Here is a 23,937-nt window from a genome sequence, read left to right as displayed (position 1 = left end):
GAAGATCACATCTGACACCAAAAATGGCTCCATGGTGGTGTTTCCCAGGCTCTGCCAGCCCTGCCCATCCCTGGCCCTGGCTGCGGCAGGGACCCGAGGGAGCATGGCAGGTGCGTTTGGTCGGTGCATCCAGAGCTCGGGCAGGGCTCTGACCGCATAGCCATCATCCCAGGGAAGCAGGGCTCAGAGAGTGGGCCTCCGCCTCATCCATTGGCCGACCCGAGCCCCTGAGAAGCTGCCCTGGATGTGCTCAGGGGCGCTCTTCTCCCCCGCAGTCGTGGGATTATTACAGATTCGGGGGGCGGGGGCTGTCAGCCACCCTCCCCACCTTCCAGGCAGGAGACAAGCACAGACACGGGCCAGGTCCCACCTGAGATATGCACTTGATGACCCAAAGTACAGGACCACCCAGGAGCTGGGCTGGAGGAGGAGAGCTTAGACCTGAACCCCAAATGGGCTTATGCACCGAGTCCCAGGCTGGGAAGCAGAAGCAGGGGGTCCACTCTTCTGCAGGGTGGGGAGGCCCCATGGGCGAGGGACTTCCTTCTGCAGACAGGAAGTGCATGCTCAGTTCCCTCTGCCCCAGGACAGGCATCCGAGAGAGCAAGAGACACACAGAGCGAGGAGGAGGGACCTTCATCTATGCAGGTGTGAAAACCCAGCCACTGGTCTCGTCACGATAGGTGCTGAGCTCTTACCAGGCTCGTGCTGTAGAGCAGCAGCAGCGAGGGAGTACTTACCTGGGCCGGCTGGAGAGGTCCCTGAGCCCCTGCATGGCTGGCTGAACCTCCCTCTCCTAATGGGCCAGCACAGGGGCTGGAGGGGGCGAGCAGGGGACACGGTTGCACCCATGGCCCTGATTTCCCACCCCTGCCCATCGCCTGCGCCATGTGACTTCGAAGTTCCTCTCCCAGGAGAAACGGAGTCTATCTCCCTACCCCGGAGTTCATCCACGTGACCTGCCCTTGTACAAAGGATGTGAAACAACGTAAGGTGTGCACAAGCTCGGAAAAGGGCTGATGAGTGTCTTTCCTGCTCTTGCAGCTCTGCCTTTGCTGTGAGAGCAACCTGGGCTGACCTCCTGGAGGCACCTGGGGCAGCCCCATTCCTCCGCTGTCCCGGCTGAGGCCACTCCAGATCAGCCAGCCCGCCACCAGCCACCAGAAGTGAACGGGACCCCAACCGAGACCAGAAGAGCCACCCCGCTGAGCCCAGCCCTAGTCACCAGCCCCCTCAGGACAGAGAGAAACACTGGCTTGTTTGAAGGCAGCGAGTGTCGGACTGGCTGGCGCTGCCGTGTGACTGTGGCAGCAAAACAGTCCTCTCGCCACAAGCGTGTCTGGGCCGGGAAGGACCCTGGTAACATCTCACCCAGCGATTTCGAACTGTTGTTTTTTTCCTTCCAGGAATGCTTCAGAGGCGTGTTTCATATTTCAGCGCTGTAATACAGTTGTTAACTATTATAGAAATGGGATAAAAATGACACACACACGCAGAACCAGATTTCACACGCTGGGGGCCACCACAAATGTGTTACGACTTGGACTACGGATTAACTAGATTCTGTCCAGACCGCCAGACAAGAGGCCCGGAAAGTGCTACCATTTGCAACTGTTTATCCCGCGAATGAGAATTCCTTCCAACACAGAGGACCCGAGTGGACGCCAGAGGTCAGGAATTAACGAGCTCTGGAGCCGTACCACCGAGCCCCGGCTCCTCGCCGTGGCTGTCGGCGTGAGAGCCGCCTCGCTGTGCGGCTACGGCCATGCTGCTGTGGACGACAATGAAATGCCCTTTGCATGGTCTTATTCGCCAGAACTCTGCGTCTGGAGCGTGGGGGCGGGAGTGGCCAGGTCTGCCCCCCCGCCCCCGCCCCCCAACCCGTGATGAGCAGGCCTGCCAGCGGGAGGGAGTGGGCCATGATGCGAGTCCTGCGGCAGGTCCCAAAGGGCCTGCAGACCACGTCACCCCTCATGGCCCGGTCCCTCCTGAAGAGACACCGGAGTGGCTGCCCCCAGAGTGGCCACCACTTTGGGGCCACGATTCCATTCAGGAGGAAAATCCTTTACTGTCTCCCTGGAACTGTGAGACTGGGAACCAAATTCAGAACAGAACAGGAGGGGAAATTAGAGTGCCAGGGCTACTCACACACTCAAGGCGTTCACGCACGCACGCACGCACGCACCCACGCCTCAGCCTGCATTTCCAAGGCCTGGAGTCACCAGGGCAGGGCTCCCTCTCCTTGGCCGTGTGACCAGGAGCGGCTGCGTGACCTTTCTGAGCCCCAATTTCCTGTGGGTAACAGCATCAGTCGCCTCTAGCAAAGTGCCTGATGCTGCAGACATTTCCCTATAAAAAATAGCCATTCTCTCCCTCCTTCCCCTCCCCACCTTGTTTGTTTGTTGTTGTTTAACTTGCAAATAGCTGGCAGGTTGTGAGCTCTTTATTGGTGTACACACACACACACACACACACACACACAGCCCACATCTCTGATTACCCCTCCTTTTATTCATAGATGACTAATCATGGCTATATTCGTTTCCTGGGCCACTGATACAAACCTGGGTGGTTGAAAATGACCAAAATCTATCACCTTACAGTCCCAGAGGCTGGAACTCGAAGCCAAGGGCTCAGCTGGGCCGTCCTTCCTCTAAAATTCCCAGGAGGAATCCTTCCTGCGTCATCTGTCAGTGTGAAGGGAGGGGGAGAGACCCAGAGAGAGAAACATCCATGTGAGAGAAACACATCGATTGGTTGCCTCCCACACGCGCCCCAATCAGGGCTGGGATCGAGCCTGCAACGAGGTACGTGCCCTTGACCGGAATGGAACCCAGACCCTTCAGTCCTCAGGCCAGTGCTCTACCCACTGAGTCACACCAGCTAGGGCGCCCCCGTCCCTCTGCGTATCTCTGTGTCTGCACATGGCCTGCCTATGGATTCAGGGCCCACCCTACTCCAACATGACCTCATCCTAACGACACCTACCAAGACCTGTTTCCAAATACAGCCACACCCGAGGTTCACGGTGGACATGAGTTGCGAGGGGCCGCTATCCCACCCCGCACGATGGCGAACAAGCTGGAGCGCATCTGAAATGCTGGGGCCACGCTGAGCCCTCCCCAGCTGTCTGCCCCATTCGCTGTGCAGGGCACCTGGAGCCTGGGCTCCCCAAGTGTTCTTGTCGCCCTATTGGTCCTCACTACCAAGCTCTCAGGCCGGACTAGTGCCCTCCCAGCGAGTCCATGTAGGGACCACTATCATCCCCACTTTACAGATGAAGGCACTGAGGCACAGAGAGGCCCAATGATTTGTCCAAGGCCACACAGTGCACACGTGGCAGAGGCAGTAGGTGCCAATTCCCCCCCCCGCCCCCCCCCCCACACACACTGCTCGCACTGTCTCATAGCACTGAGGCCCAGGGCGGGAATCCCAAAAAGCTTCCTGGAGCCCCTTGTAATTTGTTATCAACGGCAACTCCTCTCCCATTTCAGAGATGGGAAAGCTGAGGTCCAGAAAAGCCAAGTGACTCGCCAGTGACCACAGTGCTGTGACTTCTCAGCTAAGCTGGACCCTGAAGGCTGTGACCCCTCCACGCCCATCTCCCGTGGGTGCCCCTCGTGTGGCCAACAAGAGCCGAGAGATGGCTGCGGCCCCCGCCGGCGTTCCAGGCCTGGGACCCTCACCGGCTGCAGCCGCGGTGGCTGAAATCTGGTTCATATTTCAGTGGCAAATGATGCCAAGAGCACCAACCCGGAGCCATTAACATTCCTCTGGGCTTCGAGGAGGCTGAGGACGGTGCCTGGGAAAAACGGTTGCTTTGCCGTTTCCCGCTGTGGCCGTTCAGGACCCGAGGCACCCAGAGCCAGCCTGGGCCCGGGGGAGCCACCAGCAGCCGGGCCCTGCAGCGGGCGGCCTCCCCCTTCCTCCTCACATCCCTGCGCTCGTCCCAAAAGCCTCCGGGGGAGCTGAGTCCTTCACGTGAACTCCAGACTTGGCCCCGATGTGGCCCGTTTCCAGCTGAGAGGACGGCTCCCGCTCCTCACATAAAACGCTTTACACGGCCTGTTCTCTGCGTCCTCAGTGACGGACTCATGCACCTCGCCATCAAAGAGGAGCTGCCGGGTCCCCAGGAGGTCACACACACACACACACACACACACACACGGGCTCTGAGGCCGTGGGTAGCCAGGAATCCTGGCCGCGAGCTGGGAAGGTGTGGAGGAATCCCACAGGCCCCGCCAGGGCGTTGCTAACTCAAGGGCCCACAGGGTTAGGCAGGAAACACCAGCAAGCAAAGTGGGTCAGCCTGAGGCAGCAGGGAGTGGTGGGGTCTGCGGCACCCACTTCTCAGCTCTGACGACGTGCTGCTGGGCTGGGATCCAGGACCCATATGCCCCGAGCTAATGTGTCGAGAGAAGCTGAAAATCTAGACTTTTTGGTGAAATTATTCCATTTTTCAACGTTATTGACTGATTCAGGGTTTGTTTTTTTGGTTGGTTTGTTTTTAGTTTTTTAAAAAATATATTTTCATTGATTGCAAAGAGGAAGGGAGCGGGAGAGAGAGTTAGAAACATCAATGATGAGAATCATGGATTGGCTGCCTCCTGCACACCCTACACTGGGGATCGAGCCCGCAACCCGGGCATGTGCCCTTGACTGGAATCAAACCTGGGACCTCCTGGTTCATAGGTCGATGCTCAACCACTGAGACAAACCGAGCTTCAGGGTGTTTTGTTTGTTTGTTTGTTTGTTTGTTTTTAACAAAAAACTCTGTGCAGTTTCACAAAACCCAGTCCTGGGGCCACCACGTTGGGACCGGGGAGGAGGTACAGACTGGCTTCCCTGCTTCTCCTTGCCTCTGTCTCTTAGGAGCGAGGTGACCTCGGTGAATCCCCCCTTTCTCGCGGTCTTGGATGTGCTCAGTATCTTCTCTTCTCCACATTCACTCCCTGGCTGCCTTCTTCCCAGTTTATGCTTCCAATACCTACAGACACTCCCCCACTTGCTCCCCAGACTTGTCCTCTCCCCGAGGCCCAGGCCCATTGTCCAGCCTCCTGCCTGACACCTTGATGTGGATATGTAACAGCTCTCCCACACGTAACACGTCCTGCACCAACCACGGAGGCTCCTCACCTTCCACACCGGTTCTTTTCCATCTCAGTCATGCATCGGCTGAGCCCAGCCAACCTCCAGTCGCCCGGCAGAGGCACCATTGTCATTTTAAGTCACTGAATGTTGGGGGCATTTTGTTACACAGCGAGAGCTGGCTGATACACGCCCTCTGTGGTCGCACCTTTTCTTCCACTGGAAACACTTTTCTTGACACCACCTTCAACTTGAGAGGGGACACACTGTTCACACTAGGCAGACACAGAGGCACGATGTGAGCCGCACTGTGGGCAAGCACCCAGTGGCAGAGAAGGGCCTGCCCGGGGAGAACCTGTGAGGCCTCTCAGCAGCAGCGTCCTCTGAGACACACTCTCTGCTTGCTGGCATCCGTCCGTGTTCTTCTGACAGTTTATTTGGAATGTAATTGGAGGCTTTCCCCATGCATCATTTTATTTAGAGAAAATGTTGTGTTATTTGGATTTAAATGTAATTTTCATTACAATAATTCTCACCCAGAAATGAAGCATTGGGAGATGCAGTCGGTCTAGAAAAGTTGGGATCAAAAACACAGGATGCATATTCTTGGGAAAACTTGAACCGGGGTGTGCTCGGGGGTAGGGGAGCCTGTAGCTCCTCAATGCTAACACCAGCGATGATGAGGGGTGTCGCGGATGCAACAACGGGTTCCTTGCGAGAAAAGAAGCCAAACCCTCGATCCCCAGTGTGGGTGTACGTTCAGGCGGTGGCATCCCAGACAGGAGGGTTGGCTGTGGGCCCTTAGGTTTGACGTCACACAGGTGCCCCCACGCGAATGTGGACAGAGGCGCAGCGGCTGTTCTCCCCCTCCCCACCCCCCCGACATCCCAGCTGGGCGGAGGGCATCACCCACTGCTCACCGACACGCGCCCTGGCTCCTGGGCTCATCACTCATCACCGCAGTTCCTTCTCGACCCACCCACTCTTCCCCCGCACCTCAGGTGCGCTCTCGCCCCTGCCCCTGGGAATGACGTCACCAGCAGGAGCATCCCCTCGCACTCAGGACTTTCCTGCTCTGAACCCAATCTGTCTGCAGGACTCGAAGCCCATTGCAGCCTCCTCCTTCAATTCCCGCCCGCTCCAGTGAGAAGTCCCTTCCCGCCCGCCGGTCCTGTCCCCTGTCCCGGAGTCTCTGTCCTGGGCTGATTTGCTGTTTACGCTCCTCGTTTCTCTGTTTATGTCCCCTCTCCCCTCCCAGGGCCCAACCCCCCCTGGCTCAGCCCCTTGAAGCAAGTGCTGGTTTCCTCTCACAAACCTTAAGGAAAAAGCACACAAAAGCAGGCGGCAGCGATGCCAAACCTTCTGCGGAGACACCACACCACAGCCATCCGGCTCCTCTGCATATCCCGGGCTGCCAGGTCTCGGGTTTAAAGGGGGAAATGCCATGTAAATACACACTATATCAGACTATTAGGAGTTTTTAGTCTCGACTCCAAATTGTTTGCAGCCCTGAAAAAGGTCAGAGGAAGACTTCCTGCCAAGCGAGGGGGCCGCTGGGAGCCTCCATTTCCTCATCTGTGAAGTGGGTGCATCTGAAGGCGACTTCACGGGCCACGTGCTTGCAGAGAAACGAAGGGCGGAAGCCAGCACCCAGGACCGGGGAAGCACCAAAGCGCATATTGGTCTTCTCCCGTCTTGAACAAAATTGCAAAACAAAACAAAAAAACCAGGCGGGAAAAATGAGCAAAAGTTTACAAGCCGCCGCGGGGGCACCAGTAAAACCCAAAACGCAATTATTTCAGGAGGAGCATCGGGGCTACTGGAAGGTCCGAGGGGTGAGGCAGAGCCGTCGCCGGAGCATCCAGGCAGCGCTGAGGGGAAAGAATAAATTAAATGAATGGTTTCTCTAATACGGGGCCATCTGGCGATTTGATAAAAGTATTGGGTTTCCCCAGGCGGCCGCGCGCGCTCCCCGGGCGCCACCGGCTCTGGCCCGAATATGACTGGCATGTGGAACCGGCGTTACAAATGGGAAACAGCAGCCCAGAGCCTGTCCCTAATGGGAGCCTTTCATCACCCAGTTACCCTTAAGCGTCTCCCTTCCTATTGTAATTGGCCCTAAATGAAAAGCATTAGTCCTGTCAATAAAAACTAATGGTTCTACTTACTAAAAAGAAGGGGCGGGACGAGAAAAGAGCTCTTTTTAAAAGGCAGGAAGGGACTGGCCTGGCCCCCGCTTCCAGAACCTCAGGGTTTGATATTGGGGTGCACAGGGCCTCCGTGGAGAAGGTGCTTCTCCAGGAGCGAGTCTGGAGGCGGGGTCCCCAACCGGGCTCTGCCCGTACCTTGCTGTGTGACTGTGGAGGGGTGGCTCACCCTCTCTGGGCCTCCCTGATCCTTGTGAAAGGGAATCTAATGAGGCCGCTCTGGCCTGCTCACAGTAGGGCTGGTTTCAAAGATCAAAGGAGAAGCCGGACAGGAAAAGGCTTTGAAACTGTAAAGGGCCCGAGCCGAGCCCCCGAGGAGGAGTCATGGCAATTTTATGGGTCCTGGAGATGGGAGCTGCCCCCCATCCCCCGTCCCCCCTCCCCACCTCCCCCACCCCCGGCCCGGGGCAGTTCAACCGGCTTCTGCCAGGATCCCCAGGATCCGGAGGGAGGCCTGTTTAGGGTCCTGTAGCCACAGGCCCCCAAAGAGGGGCTGTTTGAAATTACACTGAGAGACCTTCTCATTCCGGTGGTGGCTGGTAGGGGTGGGGAGGGAGGGGGGAGGGAGGAGGGGGTGCGGGCGGAGAGGGAAGACTTGTTTGTTTGTGTAAGACTTTTCAGAAACGGTCTAATCCTCTCTCGGCCACTGGCCATCCCGCTGTGGGTGTCCTGGGCTCAGGAGTGGGAAAGGTGGGTCGCCCAGCAAGCAGAGCCTAGAGATGAGGAGTCCGGCATTTTATTTATTTTATTTATTTTTTTAAATACATTTGTATTGCTTTCCGAGAGGAAGGGAAAGGGAGAGAGAGAAACATCGGTGATGAGAGAGAATCATGGATCGGCTGCCTCCTGTACGCCCCCTACTGGGGATCAGCCCACAACACAGGCCTGTGCCCTGACTGGGAATCGAACCCGGCCCTCCTGGTTCACAGGTCTATGTTCAATCCCCGGCAGGCCAAGCGAGTCCAACTCGTGTCACACTTGTCACCCTGAGCTTCTGTGTTGCTCTCTGGCCCTGGAAGAGAAGGGACAAGCTGGCTCTGCTGGAGGGCACAGCCTGGGGGCGAGAGGTGGGAGGCCCCAGCTGGAACCTCGCTGAGCAGCCCCAGGTGTGAGCACCCCACCCCCGTCCCCCCGTCCCCCATGTCCCCCGCAGGTGCGACTTGCCATGCCATTTGACGGAGGAGCCAATGCAGGCTCATCCCCAGGAAGGGAACTGGGTGAGCTCAGCCTCAGAAGAGGCAGTGGGTTCAGGCGGGGCCGGAGCAGGCGCTCCGTCCGCACAGCGACGGTGGCTGGTGGGGGGGGGGGGGCGTTCTCCCCGTGGAGTGGACACTGTGGAGCCCTCACCTGTCGGCCCACACTGCCCACTTCCCAACACCAGCGGCCTCCCCTTGCCTGAGAGCTTCCCCTGACCCACAGAATAAGCTAGAGGTGCTGGGAATTCCTGCCCCCAGGGGTGCAGGGGTAGGGGACGGTGCCTGGGGCAGCTGGGGGGTCTATACCAGCTCCCTCTCCCCGGGTGGGCTCCCTCTGAGCTGCCTGTCTGTGCTGCAGCGGGCAGAGCCATCACCTGCTGGACCACACGCTCCTCATTGACGGTCTCCCGGTTCCAACCTACTCTCCCTGGGCCCTCAGATCTTCCCATCTGTCTCGGCTCCTGCTCCTGGGAGACTCGGAAGGAAGCTGTGCAGGTCGCAGGCTCTCCTCTGCGCTGGGAAAGAGCTGACGCATTCCAGGGGCTGACGCGGCTGGTCCGCACGGAGGTGTTAGCGGGAGGAATCAGCCGGGCACAGAGGGGCACTTACTGCACGACTCCGTTCACAGGAAGCCTTCAGGAGAGGCAATGCTCACACAAGGGGGGGAAAGTCCAGGCTGCCGACCAGAGGGGAGGCCGCCAGGATGCGGCACGCGTCCGACTTTACAGGCTCGGTTACCTGGGCGCAGGCAACACCCGTCACACGCGCTATGACCGTAAGATTTTCATACTTATGTATGTTACACCTCAATTAAAACATACAAAGGAAATGAGCTCTTTGGATACCCCGACAGTATCCCGTATTTCTGTGCATTCTCTCTTTCTCCAGCTACATTCACCCTCCGTACACAGTCCCTTCTCCCCGACTCGTCCCGTCTCGCTTTCTCCCGTCTTATCGAGCCTCTGGTCTGTCTCTGGCTGTGAGAGGAGTTCGGAATCCAGGAAGGAAAACAGCTTGCGGAGGGCGGCGTCTGCTTGTTGCCTTAATGAAAGTGATTCTCTTTTTATTGCCTCAGCTTCGTTGCTTTGGGTCTTAAATCAAGATTGTTCTCTGTCTGCCAGTTTGCCAATGGACCGGTTTCTACCAATTGGCCTTAACGTACACAAATCAGCCTCATAAATAAAACAAAAGCTTTCCAGCTGCCACAGCTCTGGTTTTCCGTCCGCAGGCCCTGCCCCCGAGCGCTTCTGGCGGTAAAATGAGGAAGCGAGCCTCTCCACGCAGCGTGGATGGTCTTTCCCGGGTAGGTCCCAGCCGGCTGCCAGGAGCAGGCTCGGATGCGCTGCCGCGGGGATTCCAGAGGAGGCGCCTCGCGGCCTGCAACCAGAGAGGCCTTCCGCGGCCCGCTGTCCATCAACGTTTAATCCTGGCCCCGGAAATGCTGGGCCGCAGCGGCCCATGGGAGCAGCTGAGCCCACCCAGCCCCGGGAAGCCGGGGAAGGGGCCCGTCCTAGCTCTGGGCCTGCGGATCCACCACAGTCCAGCGACATGTGTCATTTCCCACGTGGCTGGATTCGGGGCTCAATCCTCGGCACCTTGTGGGCTGGGAGGTGGGAAGGGGGTGTCCTACCCTGGGTGAGCCTGTCTCTCCCCGACTCTGCCGGTAACGGGAGGTGCAGGATGTGTGGCTCACTGACTCCGCGGCCTGCCCGGGCCTTGACTCCTTCCGGATGGCAAGCTGGCGAGCACAGGACCCTGGGGCTCTCCGGAACCCATCACAGTGCCAGGTGCACAGCAGAAACTCCATGTTTGTTGGATGACTGCATGAGGGCTGACTCAAAAGGATCCCTGATCAGCAGGGTGCCGGGTGCCAGGGAGGGAAGGATCAAATGTGTCCACCAGGTAATGCCTCGGTAACAGCTCAGACGGCGGGGCCTCAGAGCAGGGCAGCATGAGGGAGGCGCGGGACATGCAGGTCCACCTGCTCGTTCCCACACGGGCACCTTCAACGATGCACTTAGAGCCCCCCCCCCCCCCCCCCCCCGTCAAAGTGCTCAAATAGGACAATCAAATCAGAAGGTGGGACCAGTGTTTCTCAGGGCAGCCCAGCCTGCCCAGGATGGAAATGGACTGTGGGGTCCCCAAAGCCCAGCACCCCCTCTGTGACAGACGCCAGAGGGGCCCGGCCTGCACTCACGCTGCAGGGGACCTGGGACGGAGGCAGTTTCCATAGGTGTGCGCTCGCCCGACGGAGCCCACCCAAGGGAGGCTGAGCAGGAAAAGCTTCACAGCCACTTGGGGGAGGTGAGGGCTGAGACATGTCCCCCAAGTGCAGGGGCCAGGCCAGCCCCAGGGGGACCCCGCGGAGGCGCATCTGTGGCCGGAGTCCCTGCTTGCAGAACGGGGGTGGAGCTTCATATTTGGGGACTCGCAGAGCAGCTGGGTATGGGCCGGGCAGGGTGTGGGGCAGGGCCGGCTCTCCTCCTGCGAGGCTCGAGTCCTAAATAGCACAAGGGAAAACCCAAGTCGGACTGAACACCGAGTGTTGTCCCTGCTGGGCCACAGTCCCCCCCACAGACAGCCCCGACCCCCAACAGAGAGCTCAGCTCCCCGAGGGCAAAAACTCCTTCCTTCTGTCCTAAGACCCAGATAGCGTAGCTATGAAAGGAATAATCCTCCGCGTGAGCCAGCGCTTTGTAGCTTACAGACCTCTCACCTCCGTGAGTGCCATCAGTCCCCACAGCAGCCAAGGCCAAAGGGGTGACCGCCCTTCCTACACTGAGCTCACCGAGGCTCCGAGAGGTTAAGTGACTGACCCGGGTTGCACAGTGCATGTCGGACTTTTAACTCTAGAATGTCCAACTCAAAGCCTATGGGAGCATCGTGAGAATAAGACTTTTCTATTTGGAGGACAACGTATTTTTAAAACCTATTTAACGATGGGGAGGAAGCAGCTTCGTGGTTTTATATGAGGAACCTACTCAGAATTGTAAGGTATTTTCTTTCTAAGACAGACTCATAAGTGGTTTTGCTGGTTCTGTGTGATTTTCTGGGATGAGGCCCCCTGCCCGGCCTGCTCAGGGGGTCTGTGGCCCCGAGGGGGCAATGGGTAAAGGCCGCTCTCTGCCCCTGAGCCTGGTCCTCTGAGACGCCCCGGGTTCACTCTAAGTCGCCACAGGGAAAGGGGCAACTTTCCCACCGGCGTGTAATTGCAGATTGCGGGGAACAGACGTGAAAACGATCGCGCTGTGTGTCTCCGCGGGCCTCGGAGAAGAATCCCGAAAGCAAACGGTTGTGGCGGGAAAAGGACCATCTGTGAGCCAAGGCGTCCTCGGTGGGCGGGCGGGGTGTGTCTGGTATTCCTGTGCTTCCTAAGGAAGCGTCCGCAGAGGCACCCCTTTCTCGGGAAGCCACGGTGAGGGGAAACAGCTGCTCTCCCGGGTTCTGCCACTGTGGGATTCGTTACTAAACCATGGATACGTTCTTAAATGTCTCTGTGCCTCGGTTTCCCCACATGGGAAATAGGAACATGGAGACCCGCCTGCCAGGGTGGTCTGAGGGCGAGCCCCTCACCCAGGCCTGACATATGGCAGGCACGGATCGATGCCCCTTTTCCGACCTTCCTACACACCCCTCCTCCCCCACCGCTTAGGGAGTACCTTCTGCTCACACTGCCACGTAAACCGTGGGGACTCCTTCGAGGCTTCTGCCACGGCTGTGCACGGGCAGTGAGGGGAGGCCTGGCCACCTGTTACCTGTCACAGGGCAGGCTGTTCTCGCCACCGCGGTGCAGCTGGCACCTGGTCCTTGCCCAGGGAGTCGCGGAAGGATTTGTGCTCAACTTGCAGCAAGTCCTCATCTCCTTCTCGAGGACCCCTTTCCGCACACCTGACCCCTAACCCCAACTCGCACCTACCCAGCTGCTGTTTGGGTCCTTGAAGCTCACTCTGTCTCCAAGGGGTTATTCCTGCCTCCGAGGTCCCTGTGGCGTAATGGAGTCTCATCTGTCCGTTGCTGTCATTGCGCCTCATGGCCACAAGGGGTCACTGTTGAAGATGCACTTGGTGCAGTTTGGCTAACCCTTGTGCTGTGGCTGGCACGGTCTTGCTTGCTGGGGCTATCACAGTGCCCCATGCTGAGCACCAACAATGCAAGACTTAAGGTTCAGTCTTACGTTCCCATCTCAGCCATTGTTCCCCAAACACGACCACTGTGCACGGGTGACTGGGTCCCGAATTTTCAGAATAAGTCTCATGTCTGCTCCGACCAGTTCTCCCCCCCTCCCCCCTCGCCCCTAACGCTCCATGATGGTTAATTTTTTGTGTCAACTTGGGTCACGGTGCCCAGCTTTTCGGTCAAACGTTATTCTGGATTTCTCTGTGAGAGCATTTTTGGATGAGATTAACATTTCCATCGGTGGACTTTGAGTAAAGCAGATTGTCCTCCATAATGTGGGTGGGCCTCACCCAATCCGGTGAAGCTCTGAACAGGACAAAAGGCTGACCTCCCCCAAGTGAGAAGGAATTCTGCCGGCCGCAGTCTTCAGACTCAGGCTGCAACCGCGGCTTTTCCCTGGGTCTCCTGCCTGCCAGCCCCCAAAATCATGGGAGCCAATTCTTTAAAATAAATCTCCTTCCTCCCTAAACACACTTACTGCTTCTGTTTCTCTGGAGAATCTTGACTAATACATCCTCCATCTCTGGGCCAGCTCACCAGTCCTGACGCCCCTGACTGCCCAGCAAGTCCTCCTTGGGGCCCTGATGCCTTTTCTGACCTGCAGATCTGATGGGGGCGACCTCTGTCTTTCCTGACAGGCCTTCAACTTGAAAGTCAGAGGACTGGGCCCCGGGACTATGTAACCAAAGCACCACCGTCCTCCCAGTTGTCTGAGCAATGAGGGCCCATCCATCTTATCATTTCAAACTCTGAGAGGCCCTTCAAGATGATCCCCTCCCTCCCCTAAGGGCTGAGAGTCCTGGCAACCGGAAGCAATCACAGACAGGACCATCGTGGGCTTACTAAGCGCATGCTACATCCATTTCCCCACTAACTGGATCCTCTGCTAATCTCATTCCCAATAAGAATGAGGCTTAGGGAAGGGAGTTGCTTCTTCAAGGTCACCCTGCTGGTCAGCGGCAAGGCTAATATGCCCCTCAGAGTCCATCATAACTTTTTAATAAACATTTTATTTTAATAGAAAAGTAAAATTGAATCTGGGCCTTAATCGTCAGCCTACTTCGGCTATCGTGGGGCCAGACTACACCCCAAACTTTTAAACCATTTTTGGGTGGATCAGCCAAGAACAGAACAGCTTCTGGGGAGCGTGCTTAGCCATGCCAAGCTAGTAACTTCCAGCAGAGCCGGCCAGAACACCAGCATGGGAACGTGATATTATCTGTTATGTATCATATTGCCCCCCCCCCCCCGTCCCTTTATGAAAAATGGATGGAGGCCCAGAAATTCGAATTGCCACACCTCTTCCAGATGGGAAAAATATTATTTTCTCCATTCTGCCTTTCCTGTATTTGAATAAAGTTTACAGAGAGCTCAGCCTTTATTCCATCTGGTTGTTATGGGGGAGCAGGAAGATCGGACTGTGTCCCAAACCGCTGGGACTAGTCTGCCCCGAGCTAGATATGTGGCATTGCGAAGGTCACGTCACCTTCCTAAGCCTCACTGAGCATGAGAGGCTTGACTGGAGAGCTCCCCAGTCCCTCCATGGTCCTCCAGCTCCGGTCCTGTGCACGCTCACGCACGCACACACACACACACACACACACACATTCACACACTCTCTCACACACACACACACTCTCACACACACACACACTCACACACACACACACACTCACACACACTCTCTCTCACACACACACACACACACACACACTCACACACACACACACTCTCACACACACACACACACACACTCACACACACACACACTCTCTCTCACACACACACACACACACACACACACACGGAGCTCCTCCAGCGGCAGAAGGCTGCCCCTGAGACCAAGGCCAGTACTGGTAGCACCTGCATAACCGGAGCGGTCACCAGGCCCGGGTGAGCTAGTGATGGGACCATGTTGAGGTGCTGAGAGGAGGTGCTTTTACTGGATCTCTCGGGGGACCCTAAATCCAAGGACCAGTGCCCTTAGTGAGAGAGAGGGGCCCTTGCAGGGTGGCTCAGTGGACAGAGTATCGTCACACCCTCTCTGCAGGGCGTCAAATCTCCTTCTGTCTCCCTCTTATTTTTTTATTTTTTAAATTTTTTGGTTAATCCTCACCCGAGGATATTTTCCCATTGAATTTTTTAGAGAGAGTGAAAGGGAAGGGGGAGAGACAGAGAGAGACACACACACATCAATGTGAGAGAGACACATCAATTGGTGCCTCCCACACGCACCCCTCCAGGGCCGGGATCGAGCCTGAACCGAGGTACAGGCCCTTGATTAGAATCGAACCCAGGAGGGAGGCTCAGTGCCCAGGAGGCTGCGGGGAAAGCAGGACTGGGCGGCGGGGGTCTGAACCGCAATGCAGTCTCGGGAGAGGCCTCAGCCGGTCCCTAAGGGTCAAGCTCTGGGGCTGGGATGACCTCTGAGACCAGGTGGGTTCGCAGAGTCTGTCTGTCCGCACGGCATCCATTAATTCCAGGGCCAGACTAACCGCCAGAGCTGTTTGCGTGTCCCCTGTGACTCCACGCCCGCACTCAAACCACCTCCTCACCTCACGCTCCCACACTGAGCCAACGTCCCCACTGCTTCCTGTCCCCCGGACCAGGTCCCAGAGGACCATGGGGGCAGCCCGCTGTGCCCCAGAGCCCACTGCAAGTGTTCACGCCGCCCGTCCTGAAGTCCTGCGGGAATGTGCGCCCAGCCAGCCTTGCATTTTCTGCAGAAAGCCCAGCAGGGGGTCTGGCTTAGGCGTTCCCTTCGCTCCCACGTCCGCCTCCTGACCAACGCGGGGGCTTCCCCAGGTGGCCCCGTGTGGTGCGGCCCCTTCTCTCAGGAAATGTGATAAAAGCCTTCTCTCCGTGGCCTCCCTTAGCCACCGCTATAAATAAAACCCAGCACGCACAGCTGAGATGGGGCATCAGCCCGTGACTGGGTGTGAACTGCCCCAAGAAGAGGATGTGCCAGGCCAGGCGGCTGTCCCCCAGTGACCCCGGGACAGTGGCTGCTGGCTGAGCAGAAGCCTCAGTAACCGGGACGCTTTCTCCCGGTCATTCCAGATCATCACTTCATTGCTGTACGCAGGGGCAGGAGCCGTGCAGTCCATGGGTCACTCTGCTGAATGCTGACATCCCTTTCTTTCCATCCCAGACCAGCTGTGTGACCTTGGGACCATCCTTGAACAGTTCAAGGTCCCCGGTGCCTCCTGGATAAAACAGGTGCCCAGAGCTCGTGCCCCCAGGCAGAGATCTGACACGTCATCTCTCAAGAACATTCCAGCTCCAGTCTGTGCTCCGTGACGATGGTCGCCATGGAGACCGGGCACTTGCAGGGTACCAGGCATTCCTAAATGCCTTAGGTGTAGAAGCACAACCCTCACAACAACATTATGGGGAAAAACTGTTATTTGCCCTCAATTTACAGACCAGACACCTGAGGCAGAAAGAGGTTAAGTAACCGCCAAGAAGAACTAGCAAAGGTGGGATTCGAACTCCAGGAGTTGGTCCTCAGCTCCCACATGTCTACCCACTGTGCCTTCTCCTCTCTAGGCAGCCAAAAACGCTGCCTTTGCTGAGGAAATTCATATAGTGGCTCCAAAATATTCTTTTCCTTTTCATCCTGTTTCCCAGGGAGTTTGCTCCAAAGCAGAATTCCCTCCAGGCCCATTTCATTTGGCATCAAATATTTTATTGGTCAGACATTCATTTTATAACATTTCATCTTATGAAAGTTCAGCATAACTGCACGGCTTACATTTTTTCACAGAACTGTTTTCACAGGGAAAAAGCGGCTTAGCAGAGCCACTGTGGCTAAACCAGGAGGTCAAGGGGGAAGACAAGTCTCTCTTGCAAAGTACTTCTCACCTTCCCTCCCGGGAGATGGTGCCAACACAAAGTTTCCAGCGGGGTCCTCGCCGGCATTCAGTGTAGGGTCTTAGGGTGCCAGCAAGGAGGGAGCATTGCCATGTCAGTCTCCTGATCCCATGGGAATTGGAAAGTCAGAAGCAAGTGCGCTTCATGCACAGAAGGTCAGAGTGGTTTCAGAATCGGCCATTGAACCTTATCAAGAAACGGAGGCTCGGAGGCACTGCGTCTTGTCCCACCACACCCAGCCAGCTCGGATCCGGTCTGAACCGGGATTTGCTGGGTTTGGCTCAAGTAGTCTCCCAGAGGCCCCGGCCGAGGGAGAAGCAGCCGGGGAAAATAAGAAAAGCAAGGTTTGCACCCGATTTTTATCTTCGACGACGCAGTGGTGGGATTGAGTCTTAAAATGTTTCATTTGGAGAGAGAAACATCAATGTGAGAGAGACACATCCATCGGTTGTCCCCTGCAGGGGCCCCGAACGAGGCCCGGGATCCAGCCTGCAACCAAGGCACCGGCCCTCGACCTGAATCAAACCGGGGACACTTCAGTCCATGGTCCTTTGCTCTTTCCACGGAGCCAGACCGGCTAGAGATAAAAATAAAAGTTCCTGATGTCCAGAGATGTCGATACAGAGGCAGTCTGTGAGGTCGGTGACTTGACGAGATTATGTTGGGAGAGGTATATTTAGGGAGATTAGCAAACATGCTTAGTTCATCTTTTTCGCCTTTAGGATAGAACAGCTCTATGAAGACCTCTCAAATCCCATCCCCTGGAAAAAAATGGGTGTGGTCTTCTGAGACTCAATACAAAGCGCCAAACTCGCTCTTTCCAGAACACAGGAGTGTGTTTGGAGCGTAGCCGGTCGGGGAGGCCTCTGAGAGCTACTGCCACCACGCTGGGCAGGCTGGGTCCAGGAGCCGACTTCTTTGTATTAATCCTTCTCAAGCAACTATTGCCTTTCTTGGATTTGCTCTGAGGAGGAGAAATTTGGTTCCTGCCAGTTGAATGTTCCAAGCAGTTTGAATAAGGGGAAGCTCAAACAAGAGGAAGGGAAAAGGAAAGAGAGAGAGGGAAACATCAATGACGAGAGAGGATCACTGAATCGCTGCCTCCTGCACGCCCCACACGGGGGATGGAGCCTGCAGCCTGGCCATACACCCTGACCTGGAGTGGAACGGAGACCTCTTGCTTCATAGGTGGACGCTCAACCACCGAGCCACGCCAGCCGAGCAGCATTTGTTTTAGAGTCATCGTTCAGACGGGTGTTTTAGAAACAAAGCCTGGATGTTACAGTCGGTGTGAAGGGAGTGCAGGACAGGTACCGGCAGCTGGAGGCCCCGCTCTGAGAGAGTTCCTGTTAGACAAGAAAACGTCGTCTCACTGCTACTGGCCTAACGTGGGTGAAGAGAGAGCAGAGATCTGTGTCCTCTGGCTTTGGAGATCTCACTTAACTTCACGCCGGCCACGTCCCGGGCTCCAAGTCCTCCGCCTCCGGCGGAAACGCCCAGTGGCCCTGGCGCTGCGAGCTGGCGCTGCACGCAGATCGAGGCAGTGAAACTCTCCCACATGTGGACCATCCGTCACGTTAGCTCTCGCCGGGAGGAAATGGGCGAAGTCGTTCAGAGTTCAGCCTTTTCATCAGGAGCCAATGAAAGACCGAAATGGTGTTTGAGAGGAAACCCAAAGGGGCTAGGACCTCGCCGCCAGGTGCAGAAAGCAAAGATTACCTGTCACTCTATCTGTTACCGGTCAGCTGCCTAAAGAGTGAATTTCGGGCAAAATTCAAATTCTTTATCCTGAAATCACAGCTGTGGAGAGTCGCCGGGCATACGGGTTTATGCAAGGCAAAGGCTGGGGGTTCAAAAAACTCATCCGTAGAGGTTGTCTCTTGGACGAAGCCCACAGGCTGCTCCCTGGTGACAAGCTGACCCTCTTCTGTGAGGTGAGCGTGGTGCCAGATTCCGTCACCATTTCTGGCCAGAAAACCATGAAGATGGTGAAGGTTCCGGAGCGCCGGCTGGCCGATGAGCTAGGAGGACTTTGGGAGGATTCCTGGTCCACAGACTGTTGCGTGTGTGTTGCTGGCCAGGAATTCCAGGCCCGCAAAGCCATCTCAGCGGCTGGTTCTCCAGTGTGTGGTGCCATGTTTGAACATGCAGTGGAGGAGAGCAAAAGGAATTGGATTGAAATCATTGACGTGGAGCCTGAAAGGAGATGACGGGCTTTGTTTACACGGGGAAGGCTCCGAACCTGGACACAACGGCTGGCGGTTTGCGGGCAGATGCTGACAAGTACACCTGGGAGCATCTGAAGGTCATGTGTGAGGACGCCCTCTGCGGTCACCTCTCCCCGGACAGCGCTGCAGAATTGCTCGCCGTGGCTGACCTCCACAGCGCAGGTCAATTGAGAACTCAGGTGGTGGATTTCATCAACTCTCATGCTGAGGATGTCTTGGAGACCTCTGGGGGTTGTGGGGGGGCGGGGGAAGGGGGAGACAGGCAATGGTGGCGTCCTACGCCCGCTTGGTGGCTGAGGTGCACCGCTCTCTGGCTTCAGCACAGGGCCCCTGTCTGGAGCCCCCACGCAAGTGCCTGACGCAGCCCTGAGAGCACGCCTGCTGGATGGCTCCCTTGATGTTCCAGAAGCAACAGCCACTGTTGCTCCAACGACCCCCAGGTAGACAGGGTGGTCTGTGGAGCTTTGACCTGCTGGGGAGGGAAGACCGCGTCTCCACCCAGATTTCTACAACAGCATGAAATAAACTTGGCAAAAATGGTGGGGGGAGTGGGAAGGGTCGGGGACTGGGGGCTGCTCAACCTGATGAAACCCTGTGGCTCCTCGCCGTGTCCCTGTGGCCTGGCTGACTTGGTCCTGTGGGGGTTCCGTTTAGGCGCTGGCCCTGAGGACACGCCTGCGGTGGTTTCTGGAGAAACTTGCCGGCATCTGATGGAGCAGAACAAATCGCCAGGTGCCTATAGCAAAAAGCAACACCATGCTCTCCAGGCCCATCCATGCTGCTGCAAATGATAGAGTTCTTTCTGTTTTTACGGCCGAAGAGTGTTCCCTGGTGTAGATGTACCACGGTTTTTATCCACTCACCTGCTGATGGGCACTTAGGCTGTTTCCAGATCTCAGCTATTGTAAATTGTGCCGCTATGAACATCGGGGTGCATATATCCTTTCTGATTGGTGTTTCAGTAAGAGATCGACCAACAAATTTGTATGCATATATGCATAATCTGTGGACACAAAGTGGTGGTGAGGGGCTGGGGGTGCGCGAGAGAGCCATCTGGAAGAGGTTAATGGGGGGAATGGGGGGACCGATGTAATATTTCAACAATAAAGATTTTTTTTACAAAGGAAAAAAAATGTTTCATTTGCCAAAAGCCCATAAATGTAAGAGTAAGAAGAGGTCGGGGAGCACGTGAGGGGGAGAGGACCGACAAATCGCCAAAGAAACGACCGAGCCCCAGGGCCCATCGCTGGTTAGCGTCCAAAAGACCCTAATTTCAGAGAGGACGGCCGCGGTCCTTCGTGTGACCTTCAGGTTTGCGTTGGCAAACGCGCAAGTGCTCACAGAGGCGGCGCGGCGGTTGTTAATAAGAAGCGCTAGACGCCTGTAATCCCAGCTCAGAGGATTAATGTGCCCTTAAACGGATCCAGGTTTCGTGGGCCGAGCCAGGGGCTGCAGCTCGCAGAGATGTTATTAAAAATCCTATGGAAAGAGGCAGGAGGCCAAGCCCGACTGTCCTCGAAGACGGTGAGCGAGGGCTCCCATTGGCCCGACACCAGAGCAGGGAGGCCTTCCCACGCCTCGAGCGAGGGGCGCGGTGCGCACGGCGGGCCGCTGAGTGTGGCTGTGCCGCTGACCCCTGGAGGCCCCCGAAAGCTCGTCTCCAGGTGACTCACCTGTGTCTGTGATGGACAGTGTCGTGGTCAGAGCACGGAGACTTGGCTCTCGCCCCGGTGGGCTGCGATCCCTGTGTTGTTGGAGCTTCGCATGGTCCCGCTTTGAGCCTCCGTTTCTTTACCTGCAAAATGGGCGCAGTGATGTGGGCCTCGTGGAGCAGTTAGGAGAAATCGATGATGTCTGTCCATGTTCAAGGCCTTCGCCATCATTGGGGACTGTCATTCTTAGTGTCCTGAGTATAACTATGGCCTCACGTCCAGCTCTGAGCTCACGAGAGTGTCCACGTTACAAGGATCGTGGCGTGGAGCACAGCGGGGTGGACGCAGTGGGAAGGTTAGAAGGGGCGCACGCGGGGCTGAGGGAGTAGGAAGCAGGGGACCCTGAAGGCTCGCCACATGGCATACCATGCTGGATTGGCACTGACGGACAGGTGGCAGGGTGGTGCCAAAGGGACTAGATTTAAGATGAGAAAGGCTGAGGTCGGCAAATCGACTCAGAGAGATCACAGCAATCCGGGCAGAGGGGAGAGGGGCGGAGGCCACCTCGGGATGGCTAAGGAACCCCTGAAGACGGAATACAGGGACCAACCCCACGGGGGCGGGGGCCACCCTGAGAAAATAGACATGGAAGACAGCGCGTCTGTGAAGCAGGAACAGGCCTCGGTGTGAAAGGTGCAGCCAGAGCCTCAGAGGGGGAGCGGGTGAGTAGGTTTACAGCTCTGAGTACATGAAATGCAGCTTATTCTTGTCTTACTACTTATTATTATTGTATTATTTCCCATACAAACACCTGTAAACCTACTTTTGCCCCACCCTGTATAATGGCAGAAATAAAATTGAAGGTTTTAAAGCCAACTAGAGGGAAGTGGCAAAGAAAAACAGAAGAGCCCCAGCCGCTTCGGCTCAGTGGACAGAGCGTTGGCCTGCGGACTGAAGGGTCCCAGGTTCCATTCCAGCCAAGGGCACATGCCCGGGTTGCGGGCTCAATCCCCAGTGTGGGGTGTGCAGGAGGCAGCTGATCTATGTTTCTTTCTCATCATTGATGTTTCTATCTCTCTCTCTCCCTCTCTCTTCCTCTCCGAAATCAATAAAAAATATTTTTTTTAATAGAAGAAAATGGCAAGGAAAAAAATGGAAGAAAGGGGCCTGATTAGAGGTTCAATCTATGAGTAATAGAGATCACCAAAGAGAAGAAAATAAAATGGAAGATGAAATCTTCAAAGAAATAACCTTCCAGAATGTTCTCCGAAGGCATGAGTTTTCCGATAGAAAGAGTCCATTGGGTGCAGAGCTCAATGGAGCAAAAGGGAACGAGAAGATGGCACCGTCTTCCAGAGAGAAAAGCAGGTCACCTGCACAGGCCCAGGTGCCATGACAGGGTCCGGTGAAGGGAGGTGACACTTACTCTCGAATTCCACACCCGGCCCGATTCTCCATCAGCATGAGCGAGAGTATCTGCAGACGCGGGGCGGCCTCTAAAATCTGCCTCCCGTGTGCTCTCTCTCAGAAAACTCCATGAGGATGTGCATTTTTTTTTAAAGGAATAAACCAATTAAGAAAAGATGTGGCATGTAGGAAACAGGATCCATTGAACCAGGAGAGAAACTATGGGAACCCCAGGACCACGCGGAAGGGAGGAGCCAGACTAGAACGCTAGAACGCTACGTTCAGCCTGGACTGGCTCAGTCAGAACCCTCCGAGAGAGCCTTCTGTCGGGGTAAAAATGCATAGAAAACGGCTGTGTCTGGGTAGCATTTGCATGTCAATCATAATAATGTACAGGCAATATGGGTCTAGGAAAATTAAGATGAAACTGCACCGGGAAGCTGGAAGGTTGGCAGGAGAGGAGGAGGGCAGGGAGAGAGGAGGAGGGAAGAAGACCCAGCCCAGCCAGCCACGGTGGAAGGCAACAGAGACACATCAAGAAGCAGCAGCAGCACAGGCACGTTATTTCCTAACATGAAGGAAATGACAGAAAAAGAAAAGGAAAGGAGAGTCGAAAGCCGTGACCTCCGGGGGAAGAGCGAAGGAAGAAATGGGTTACATTTGCAGGCCTGGGGAAACGAACACACAAGAGAAAGCTCATTCTCCGCTCAGCTGAGAACCGGGACTAGAAGGCGCTTGGGTTGCCATGGCAAAGGGCCCTGCGCCAGATAGGGAACATTTGAGACCCCATCCCAGCTCCGCACGATTTCTCCGTGTGATTTGGGGCAAATCCCACCAATTCTGTTTGCTTCTGCTTCAGTCCTGGAGCCAGGCAGGTGGACCTAGAGCAGGGGTAGGCAACCCCTGGCACACGTGCCAAACATGGCACGCCAGTAACTTTTGCTGGCGCGCGAAACCCTCTCTTATAATCTTCCATTTACAATTTTTTTCTTAATATCGACTTTTTTATTTTTCAGATAAATTCAGGGTAGGTGCATCTTAGATAAATAAATAATTTTACATAACAAGTTATCTTAAAGACCATAGACATGGATTGACGAGAGAGGGGAAGAGCAATTTCAGCAGTATCGAAAACGAACTATTGAGGACTTGGAATGCCATTCCAGAAAATTTTTTCTGTTTAAAAAGCTTTGCAACAGTGTTACTCTCCATGTTTTCATCCACATATGCTTGTGAATCTTTGTTCTCAGTGATGAATTTTGTTAAGTCTCATAATAGGAGTAGCCTGACGGATGAAAGTAGTAGCTCGTGCATATCTCTGAAGGTCACGAAATATAAACCTGATGTAAAATCTCTGTCATCAGTGATGCAGCAGCAAAAGTCCCACTGATAATATCAAACGGAGTCATAACGTTTTCTGTCGGACTATCAGTGTACATGTATACATTAAAAAATAGCTCCCCACAGGCGCTCCTCCTGCTCCCTCGCCTAAGACCATCGGAAAACACATATATAATTACATTGTTTTTGTGATTAATCACTGTGCTTTAATTATGTTCAATTTGTAACAATGAAATTGGGGGTCACCACAACATGAGGAACTGTATTAAAGGGCTGCGGCATTAGGAAGGTTGAGAACCGCTGGCTTAAGTGGACACGAGGATTCCTTCACTCAGTGGAAGTTTTGTTTCTTCCCGAGAGTGTCTGGGTGCCTGTTTACAAGAAGCCGAGGCTTTGCCGGCTCCCTGTTTAAAACATGGATTCCTGCCCCAGCTCTCGCTCACAGCTCCTGCCCGCAGCGGCGGCGAGGCTGCTTAGAATAGAGATTTTTCGAGGATTGGCCCAAGACCGCAGGCCCTCACGTTCCCGCCGCTCTTAAGCCGCCTGATTCTCAATAAACAACCCGCTGCCAAAGCAGGGTGCCGTGTTGTTTTGATTTGTCACGAAGAGCTTTCCAGCTGCCTGGATTACCCCAAGCGAAGCATCGCTCCTGTGGGCCGGCTGCCATGTGAGGGGCGCTCCCCGGGCCTGGGCTGTCGGGCCTGCAGCAGCATGTGGACACGCGGGTCCCAGGCACCAGGGGTCTCTAGCAGAGTCAGCGATGGCCAAT

The 23,937-nt window shown here is 55.6% G+C and overlaps 1 pseudogene; it reads left to right on the top strand.

Annotated features, from left to right (window-relative positions):
* The first annotated feature begins 1,626 nt into the window (after positions 1-1,626).
* On the top strand, positions 1,627-19,138 carry LOC138997044 (speckle-type POZ protein-like; annotated as a pseudogene).
* The last annotated feature ends 4,799 nt before the right edge of the window (positions 19,139-23,937 follow it).

The sequence above is a fragment of the Myotis yumanensis genome, unplaced genomic scaffold (assembly GCF_028538775.1).
Source record: "Myotis yumanensis isolate MYYU_CA2020_CCGP unplaced genomic scaffold, mMyoYum1.0.hap1 SCAF_1, whole genome shotgun sequence".
Lineage (NCBI taxonomy): Eukaryota > Metazoa > Chordata > Mammalia > Chiroptera > Vespertilionidae > Myotis > Myotis yumanensis.
This window is presented reverse-complemented; position numbering and strand designations above follow the sequence as displayed.